Source organism: Heterodontus francisci, unplaced genomic scaffold (assembly GCF_036365525.1).
Source record: "Heterodontus francisci isolate sHetFra1 unplaced genomic scaffold, sHetFra1.hap1 HAP1_SCAFFOLD_157, whole genome shotgun sequence".
NCBI classification, from domain to species: Eukaryota; Metazoa; Chordata; class Chondrichthyes; order Heterodontiformes; family Heterodontidae; genus Heterodontus; species Heterodontus francisci.
The window spans coordinates 1,306,593-1,317,628 of NW_027140118.1; the positions used below are offsets into that span (position 1 = coordinate 1,306,593).

General features: G+C 44.3%; 1 long non-coding RNA gene across 1 annotated transcript; it reads right to left on the reverse strand.

Moving 5' to 3' along the window:
* Window positions 1–3,942: 3,942 nt before the first annotated feature.
* LOC137358840 (uncharacterized) lies at window positions 3,943–4,362 on the reverse strand. Its single transcript, XR_010971337.1, has 3 exons — window positions 4,296–4,362; window positions 4,132–4,212; window positions 3,943–4,043 (listed from the first exon to the last, which is right to left on the reverse strand). It is a non-coding gene; the product is annotated as an uncharacterized lncRNA (long non-coding RNA).
* Window positions 4,363–11,036: the final 6,674 nt, after the last annotated feature.

The following is an 11,036-nucleotide window of genomic DNA, read 5'->3' on the forward strand; positions in this document are numbered from 1 at the left end:
AAACCTGTCAGATGGAGGGTGGGGAGATTAACGTTCTGTTACAACCCATAAGCGTTTAACAGTAAATTATCTGCGAACATATCCAAATCACAGAGATGGCAATAGTAAAGAGTAAAAAGCCAGAAATTGTGAATGTGGAGTAGATTTGTTGTGTGTATGTTCGTATATGTCTATGTGCCTATTTTTCTGCACACTCATACGTTCACCTGCAGCAGACTGGGGACAGCTGTGTTGACTGAGGAAAAAGTCAATCAAGTTTGTTAGAAACGATCTCCCCTGAGAAAGCCATGCTGACTAACCCTGACTGATCGCTGCCTCTCCAAGTGGAGATTAATCCTGTTCCTCAGAATTTTTTCCAAAAGTTTCCCGACCACTGATGTTAGATTCACAGGCCTGTAATTACCTGGTTTATATCTGCTACACTTCTTGAATAATGGTACCACATTCACTGTCCTCCAGTCCTATGGTACATCTACAGTGGCCAGAGAGGATTTGAAAATGTGTGTCAAAGCCGCTATCTCCTCCCTTGACTCACATAACAGCCTGGGATATATCTCATCTGGGCCTGGGAATTTATCCATTTTAAGCCCGCTAAAACAGCGAATACTTCATACCGTTCAATGCTAATTTGTTCAAATATATCTCAATCCCCCTCGCGGATCTCTACATCTACGTCGTCAGTCTCCATGGTGAGCACAGATGTAAAGTGATCAATTAAAATCTAATCTATGTCCTCGGTCTCCACACACAGCTCGTCACTTTGGTCCCTAATCGGCCCTACTCTTTCCCTGGTTATCATCTCGCACTTAATATTCTTATAAAACGCCCTGGGATTGTCCTTTATCTTGCTCTCCAGTGTTTTTGCATGTCCCCACTTCGCTCTCCTAATTCATTTTTTAAGTACACCGGACACTTTCTATACTCTTCCATGGACTCCGCTGTTTTCAGCCCTTTGAATCTGCCATAAACCTCCTTTTTTGTTCCTTATCCAATCCTCTATATCCTTTGACATCTAGGATTCCCTGGACTTGTTGGTCCTACCCTTCAACGTTACGGGAACATGTTGGCCCTGAGCTCTCACTGTTTCAGTTTGAAGGTAAGAGATCATGGGATCCAGTGCAATTTGACAAATTGGATCCAAAATTGGCTTAGTGGCAGGAGGCAGAGGGTGTTGGTCTAAGGCTGCTTTTGAGTGTGGAGGCCTGTGACCAGTGGTGTACTAAAGCGATTGGTGCTGGTACCCTTATTGTTTGTAGTGTACATTAATGACTTAGACGTGAATATAGGAGGTGTGGTCAGTAAGTTCGCAGATGGCACAAAATTAGTGGTGTTGTAAACAGTGAGGAGGAAAGCCGCAAATTACAGGGTGATATAGATGGGCTGGTAAGATGAGTGGGAGAGCAACAAGTGGATTCTATTCTTGAGAAGTGTGAGGAGAAGCATTTCGGGAGGATTTACAAGGCAAGGGAATATGCGATGGATGGTAGGACCCTAGGAAGTTCAAAGGGTCAGAGGGACCTTGGTGTACTTGTCCATAGATCATAGAAGGCAGTAGCACAGGACGATAAGGTGGTTAGGAATGCATATGGGATACTTGCCTTTATTAGCCGAGGCATAGAATATAAGAGCTGGGAGGTGATGATGGAGCTGTATAGAACGCTAGTTAGGCCACAGCTGGAGTACTGTGCACAGTTCTAGACACCACATTATCGGAAGGATGTGATTGCACTGGAGAGTGTGCAGAGGAGATCCACCAGGATGTTGCCTGGGCTGGAGCATTTCAACTATGAAGAGAGACTGCATAGGCGAGGGTCGTTTTCTTTAGGGCAGAGAAGGCTGAGGGGGGACTTGATTATGAAGGCCATTGATGGGATAGATAGGAAGAAACTATTTCCCTTAGCGGAGACATCACTAACCAGGGGGCACAGAGTTAAAGTAAGGGGCAGGAGGTTTAGAGGGGATTTGAGAAAATAGATATTCACCCAGAGGATGGTTGGAGTCTGGAACACACTGCCTGAAGGGGTGGTAGAGGCAGGAACCCTCACAACATTTAAGGTATTTGGATGAGCATTTGAAATGCCATAACATACAAGGCTAAGAGCCAAGTGCTGGCAAATGGGATTAGAATAGATAGGTTCTTGTTGGCAGCATCGACACGATGAGCTGCGGGGTCTGTTTCGGTGCTGTATAATTCTATTACTCTATCACTCTCTGACCTGATCTCCTACTTGTGATCCTTTGTAAAATACTGCCAGTCTAGTGAGGTCACAAGGCTCGATCTTTTCAGCTTCAGGATTGTCATGTTTCAGAGCCTTATCTGGTCGTGTCCTTGGCAGAGATAATATGCCTCTGCTGCCCTCGCTGTAGAATCTTTCTTAATAAGTGAGAGAGAGGGAGAGTGAGAGAGTGCTATTTCTGTAAGAAGTCAAAATTATTAGGTAACGTGTTTTTTTTTTATTAAGAGTTCCATTTGTTATTATAAATTAGGAGAGAGTTGAACGTGTGAAATATGATTGGAAGCCTAGCTTTGGAATGTAGAATCATGGCTGGTGAATGCAGAAGGTCCTATTCAAGTATCACTTGTCAAGATAACGGACAGACCCGGTTAGACAGCTCGAGATTGGAAGCCCAGAGCCAGAATTTGAAGGGTTGGAATTGATTCCCAATTGATGAAGGAAGATTAACAGTCAAATAAACTGCTGAATGTACAGCTCAAAACTTTCAATTAAACGTCCTGATCCATAGTTACAATAAGTAAATTCTTGCAGAGTTTGATGTATTACGTGATGAACTCTCACAGTAAATGTGGACACTTCAAATCAGTCTCCATTTTAAATCTCACATTTTACTAATTCTCGAGCACACTGAATGCAGCAAAACAGCAAAAAAAAGATTACTATGTATTTCTAACAAGCCCACTTGACATTCCATAGAAAGCTGCAATGAACGACAGTCTTGCAAGTATATGACACAATATCTGGGATCTTGTGTTGGATCCGCGGGAAGATATGAGCCTCACCTCTTCGAATTGACTTTTTCTGTATAACCATCATCAGTGAGATCAACACACAGATTAGCGGGACTCCGAAGCAGACCGCAACTAGGATGAAAGTCGTTGTATATCCCTGTTCTTAATGACAAAAATAAAGAAAGGTTTAGCACAGACACAGTCCGTCTTGTGTGATAAAATATTTACAATAGGTATTTAATAATTATATCCACTGCTTCTGGGCAATGAGTCCGGCTGAACATTCCCCAGTATGTGTGGTGCACATTGCACCAGTGGAAAGTGTGAACCATTCTAAATTGCAGAGACAGGGGTCCCCATGTTTCTGATGAGTACAGGACAGTTCAGGTACAGCCAGAAACTGGGATTAGAAGAATTATAACCTGACAATTTGAAATATGCGGTGAGGAAAAAAACGTTCAGTTCAGCGAGAACGTGCTCATAGTATCTTCAGAAAATGGCAACAATACCAATTCAACTAATACAAACCCTAACGTTAGCTGGAACACTAATAATGTGAAGTACCTGCAGATGTGGACGAGACAGCAACTGGAGGCACATCGAGTCCTGTGGAATATAATGTACATAAAGTTCAGGAGGATGAAATTTCAGCACTTTGCATTTAAACATAAATACTGTTCTTAATTTCCAGAAGTAATGAGTCAATTTAACGAAACAAGGAACCCTAACCCCACTCTCCAAACCCTGCCACCCTCACCAGAACAAATCACACTGGCAACTTCCTTGTGATCACAGTCAGATTGAGCCAGTGATGAGGAAGGACAGTCCGCCAGAGAAGATTCGCTTCCAGTGCACTTCACCTCATCCAGCCAGATAACACCGTCACCCTGGAAAAACGTGGCCCCTCCTGGGGCCAATAGAGCGCGGCCACAACCCAGCTCTCTGCAGACAACATTGGCATCGGCCATATTCCAGGAGTCATCACACACCGTGCCCCAGATGTTACTGCACAATATCTCCACTCTCCCGGAGCAGTTGGTGTTACCTCCAAACAGGCGCAACCATTGTCCCGAGTCTGTCAAAAAGAATCAATGATTATTATTAATGTGGTATAAGACAGGAGTACCAGTCACATAGTTGATACAATAAAGAGGAATTAGCACCTGGTGAAAGCACACGTTTACAGTCATGTTCTCGAATGCAGTCCTTTGATCTGTGGGGCTGCTCCTTAATTACTTTTGCTTCTGTTGAGAAGAGAAACATGCTGACTGTATCAGACACAAAAGTTTGAAATGACAATCGCACATTGAGAGGTTTGTTGTGTTACCTGAACAAACAACACCAGCATCTTCTCTGTGTTCACAGTTGTGTTTGCCCCACGGTTCTGTTTGACACTGCCAAAGGAGCGATTCGTGTGAAATACACTCCATCCCATCGAGCCAAATGGGTCCAGATCCTTCTCCGAATGACTGAGTGTAATAATCGATGGAACTGAGGGGACCACACTGTAATTGTTTGCAGATCACATCTGCATCAGGTCCATCAAATGTATCTGAGCACACTGTTCCCCAGGTGCCATTGTAGAACACTTCCACTCTCCCCTCACAGCGATGCTTCCCATTCACCAGCCGCAGCTCTTTGTGCTCTGTCAGTGACACAAGAAATATCCAGATGGTGAGATTGATAACTCGTTGTGTGTTCATACTGCACAGCTCAACACTTGCTCCATCGGTTTTGTTCACTGATTGCGGGTAACTATTTCAGAAAATTGATGGAAAAACACCGACAGCCCATAATGTAATAAAAAATAATGAACACGGAATTCACAACAGAAGGAGAAACAATTTTATTGAATTCTTTGAAGAAGTTACAGAAAGATAACGGGGATACTGCAGTCGATGCAATATGCAAGTTCCTTTTTTTCGTAAGTACCTCTGACAAGGTACCATATAGTGGGATCATGACTGGGGTCAGAGCATGTGGAGTCAAGAGATCAGTGGAAGAATGGTAGAAAACTAGCTACAAAGCACGTCATCAGGGTTAAAAGTGGTAACCCAGAATGGCAGAATGCGGGAAGTGGTGTTCCACAGGGCTGGATTCACTGCTGCTCAACATTTACATAAACGGTTTGGGCTTTGGCATGGGAGACATAATTTCAAAATTTAAGATGACAGCAATTTGGGGATACAGTTAACACTAAGGAAGACTGAGACAAAATACGGGAAGACATGACTAAATGGGCCGAATGGGCATACAATTATCAAATTAGTTTTAATACAGATAAGTCTGTGGTGCTGAGTGTTGGTAGGAAGAATAAAGATGCCACGTATTTCTTGTAAAATAAGAGTGAAAATGATGTAGAGAAGCAAAGAGATATCGTGATACAGAGGCACTAATCACTCATAAAGTGACAGAGACCGAAGGTAGTGATCATGAATATAGGAAAATCATGAATAAATCTCATAAGAAGTTCAGCAGATTTTGTATTTTACACATACAATTGTTGAGTTGAATAGCACTGATGTCTTTAAGGAAAGGTGAGTAGGTACATGAGGGAGAAAAAAGTAGGAGGACATGCAAAGAGGGTTAGATGCAGTAAAGTGGGCTACAGTCGTGGGCAACATGAACACCAAATTGAACAGTTAGACCGAATGGCCAGATTCTGTGCTGTACATTGTATGTAATTCGATGTAATATCTTCCCTGTGAAGCCACGTGCGCAACACTACGGAAAATGGGCATATGGAAGCACCCTTACCTGAACACATGATCCTCACATCTTCTTCATGAGAACAGTCGTGGTTATCCCACGATGCTGAGGGACATTCCCAGAGAAATGATTCGTTACCGGAACAGTTCAGTTCATCCAACCAAACTGGCCCAGAGTCTGGTCCACAAGATGCAGTAAGTGACATGTCCAATGCCTTTCCACAACCCAGCTGTTTGCAAACCACGTCAGCGTCCGCCAGATCCCAGGAATCAGCACAAACTGAGCCCCATGTACGATTGTAATAAATCTCCACTCGGCCAGTACATGGGCTTCCACCGCCGGACAGCCTTAACTGCACGTGGTCTGTTGGACAACAGTACATGAGGATTATAAGTTCAATACACATTCACCTCATCACTCAGTCCAACTCATTGTCCCATCACCAGATAAATCAAAAATGTTAAATGCACCTTTGACAGGTAAATGAAACTATCCAGCAGAATATGTGTTTGCACTTACTTATTACATAGAATATAAAGAACAGAAATATTTCAGATGTCCTACTAGATCTGGCTTTGACAAGTTATGGTCTTCAGTTTACCGTGTATGTTTTGAATGCTTGTGTCCGTTGTTGTCAGGCAAGCAGTCACGTGATTAACTGTCAATTTATACTCATGTTATCTAACTGTATCTGTTCCTTGTCCATGTATGTTCCCCTTATTTGTTATCTTGGTCAGACGTTCACTGCCATCTCCTCTTTCCTTTATCTTGACTAACAAGTGAGTTGCATTGATCTAGCGCCATTAACGTAATCAAAGATTCCAAGGCGCGATTCAGGAGTGATATCAAAGCAATTTTAACACAAAGCACCTAAGACTAAATTAGTTCAGATGACCAAACGCTAAGTCAAAGAGTTAGTTTTATGGAGCATCTTAAAGCAGGAAAGATAGGTTGACAGGCAAAGAGATTTAAGCAAGTAATTCGAGAGCGTGTGACCTTTGCAGTTTCAAGCACAGCCGCCAATGGTGCGCAATTAAAATCAGGAATGCTCAAGAAGACAGAACTGGGAGCTGTCAGACTGGAGCCGATTGCAAAGACAGGAGCTGTGAGGTCAAGATTTCCACTGTTTCTGAAGAAAGTACTTAGTCCAACCAATCGGTATCAAAACTGAATCATTAAATATCTCATATGTTGTAAGTTCCACTCTGGCATATGTAAATAAATGTTCATTGGAAAAACCCCAAAACATCTGTCCACACTTACATTCTGCATAATACAACATCCCCAGAACATATGCCTGCATTTTCATGCTGCACAATGGAACTTTCAAGCGCAAGTCCAAAACATCTGTCTACTTTTATACACAGTCTAATGAAACTTACACCAGAACAACTCCCACACAGCTACCTCCACTTACATACTGTACAATGGAACTGATTGCAAGCTCGACGCTGGATTGGATAGCAGAGCTGAGAGTCCAATTCCATATTCTATTTATCACAAGGCCGTTATCTTTCACCTCCATCATCATTCACCTCCCTTCCTGCCTCAGCCCATCTGCTGTCGAAATGCTCACCCATGCTTTGTTGCCTGTAGAACCGAATATTTCAATGTTCTCCTGGGCGATTACCCATCCTGCACCCTCCAGAAACATCAGCTCATCCAAAGCATTGTTGCTTCTCCTACATGAAGCCTTTCTCAGGAGCGCCACTGCACTCGCTGGTTTCCCATACGCCAATGCCTCGTGTTTTCCATTATGATCTTCATGTTCAGACACCTTCATGCTCTACCCCTGCCCTCAGTATAACCGCCTGCAGCCTGAATCATTTCAAGAGCTCTGCATTTCTCTGAATCCCGCTTCTTGCACATCACCCACTTCCATTGCCCACAACTTTCAGTCTTGTCTTTACCATCTGACCCCCACAGATCAGAATTTTCCCGCGAAACATTTCTGTGTCTCCAGCTCTTCAAATCCAGTCTTTCGACTAAGAATTTAGTCACCCACTCTAACATCTCTTTGTTTTGCTCTGTGTCAGTTTTCTGCCGATTACATTCCTGTTAAACTCCTTGTGATGTATGTGTTAAATGAAAGTTCTGTTATAAAAAAAATCTTGTTGCTTCATTGTGTCCGTGTCCTCTCTCTCTGCACACTACCACCATCCAGCCCCAGCTCCTCACCCGCCACCCATCCTCACCCCTTCCCCTCGAGTGAAATTACTGGTTTGAGACACCCAGCAACAAGTAACCTATATTATCACTTTTCTCAGCAGATTAGACATTTCACTTCTTTGTTATTGTAAAAGCAGTGAAGAATTTGTTTACCTGAACACAGGACCCCAACGTCCATACTGTCAGTGAGAGACGAATTCAATGTGAATAAGCTGCAGTTCTGGAGCTGCAATTCGTTTCCTTCACACTGGACAGCATTCACCCAGACGGGTCCTTCACTCTTTCGGTTCTTTGAATAGTTATAAGTGGCTGTCGCTTCACCGCAGCCCAGCTGTGTACAGACCACGTTGGCATCATTTAGGGTCCAGTGTCTGTCCTGCAATCTCCCCCAGCTGCCGGTGTAGTAAATCTCCACTCGCCCATCACACCAGCTTCCCCCGTTAGTCAGCTTTAGTGACCAATTTTCATCTACAATATGAAACACATTGAGAATGGTGAAACTGAAGCAAAATATCTCATAATTTACTGCCACCAGAAAAATTATTAATTTTAATGGTTACGATTTCTGTCATCATTATTCAGAAGGCTTGTCGGAAGATGTTCTTCACCATTACCTTTTCTCAGTAAAAACATTTTAGAGACATACCGAGTAGCTTCCGCTGGCTAAACTGGGGAAAAGGGGTAAAATGAACTGGGGGTGAGCGCGGTACATACCGGCTATTGATAAGTGATGAGACCGAAGGATGGACCAGGGGCTTTAAATGGCTCCTGACAGATGACAGTTCCCTTTCTCCCATATGGAGGGAAACAGACAAGTTTAATTTGAGACAATGCTTCCGATGACGTCTCAAATCGCTTCACAGGCAATGAAGTACTTTTGAATTGTAGTCACTAATGCAATATATGCTGACCCGAGGGACTGAAGGTCGTTCTCCTGTCTACATGAACTGATATTTCCTGATCTTGCCCTGTACTTGAAAATATCATCAACGTTTCTTCCAATTTTTCTTCCTCATCTTCACATGGTTTATCTTCAACTCTTCCGTTCCCTTCCACAACATCTCTGTCTCTGATTCTGGGGATAGACTATTAACCAATATAAAGAGTAAGACCAGTGACTCTCACAGTTACCTTGTCTATGATTCCTCACACCACGATTCCTCTAATGACTCTATCACATTCTTCCACTTTCTCCATCTGCATTGTATCTGTCTGCGGATGCAACCTTCCATACCAGTGTTTCCAGATATGTCTTCCCTTTCCCTCAACCGAGGACTCTCCTCACCTCCTCATCCACCCACCATGGTTGACAGGGCCCTCAAGCACGCATATTCCATTTCCCAAACTTCTGCTTTCACCCTTTCCTCCTCCCAGAACCATGATAGGATTCTGCTTTTCCTCATCTTCCACTCCATCAGCTTTCATATTCAATCGATCATCTTCTACCATTTCCGCCACCTTTAATTTGATGCCACTACCAAACACATCTTCCCCTTCGCTCCACTTTTAACATTCTGAATGGTCCATTCGCTTTGTGGCACCCTAATGCTCTCTTCAATCATTCTCAACACCCCTTCCCACAGGACCTCCCCATGAAAGTGCAGAAGATGCAAACACCGCACTGTTACCTCCACCTTTCGCTGCATCGAAGCCCCCAAATACCGCTTCCAAGTGAAACAACAATTTAACTGTCCTGCTTTCTATTTTGTACTCTGCATTTACTGTATTGACTGATCATGATGCCGTCTCATTTACATTGGCAGACCAAACAGAGATGAGTGATTACTTTGCAGAATACCATTGCTCAGTCTGGAAGCTTTACCTTTAGCTTCCAGTTGCCTGCCATTTTCATTGTATACTCCACTCCCACTCTGACCTCTCCCTCCTCTTTCTCCTGCACAGTTCCAATGCAGGATAACAGAAGTTTGAGAAACAGCACTTCTTCTTTCCACGAGACTCTCTGCACCATTTTGGAATGAACACAGAGTTCAGAAATTTCAAATCAGATTCCCTCCCCTTTTTTCTGTTTTGGACGAGATCTTGCCTTCCAATTTGTACCTCCACATAAAATGTGCTTTTCACTAGACGTATTCCAACATACTTTTGCTTTGCATTGTCCCTTTTACCATTTAATCTCTCCAGTCTTTCACCATATCAGACCGTGTTAGGGAATTGGAGCTGGAGCTGGATGAACTGAGGATCATTCGGGAAGCTGAGGGGTTGATAGATAGAAGCTACACGGAGGTCGTTACTCCACAAATCAAAGGCAGCTGGGTAACAGTTAGAGGTGGGAAGAGGTCAGTGCAGGGATCTCCTGTGGTCGTTCCCCTCAACAACAAGTATACAGTTTTAGATACTGTTGGGGGGGACGGCCTATCGGGGGCAGGCTGCAGTGACCGGGCCTCTGGCACGGGGTCCTGCACTGTGGCTCAGAAGGGAAGGAGGGAGAATGGGAGAGCACTAGTCATCGGGGACTCGATGGTGAGGAGTACGGACAGGCGGTTCTGTGGGCGCAGGCGAGACGCACGGATGGTTTGTTGCCTCCCTGGTGCCAGGGTCCGTGATGTTTGTGATCGCGTCTTCAGGATCCTTAAAGGGGAGGGGGAGCAGCCAGAGGTCGTGGTGCACATTGGCACCAACGACGTAGGAAGGAAGGGTGGCACAGATGTTAGAAGTGAGTTTAGGGAGTTAGGCTGGAAGCTGAAAGCTCGGACGGACAGAGTTGTTATCTCTGGTTTGTTGCCGGCGCCACGTGATAGTGAGGCTAGGAATAGGGAGAGAGCACAGCTGAACACGTGGCTGCAGGAATGGTGTAGGAGGGAGGGCTTCCAGTTCTTGGATAATTGGACTGCATTCTGGGGAAGATGGGACCTGTTCAAACAGGACGGGCTGCATCTGAACCAGAGGGGCACCAATATCCTGGGAGGGAGGTTTGCTAGTACTGTTCGGGAGGGTTTAAACTAGTTTGGGAGGGGGATGGGAACCGGACTTGTAATCCAGGGACCAGTGGGTCCACTCAGAAAGACAAAGAGTGTACTGAGGTATTGGGGAAGGTAGCACTGTCACAGAGGACAGATGGGCACGGAGAAGGGTTAAAGTGCGTATACTTCAACGCAAGAAGCATCAGGAATAAGGTGAGTGAATTGAAGGCGTGGATGGGCACTTGGGACTACGATGTTGTGGCCATCAC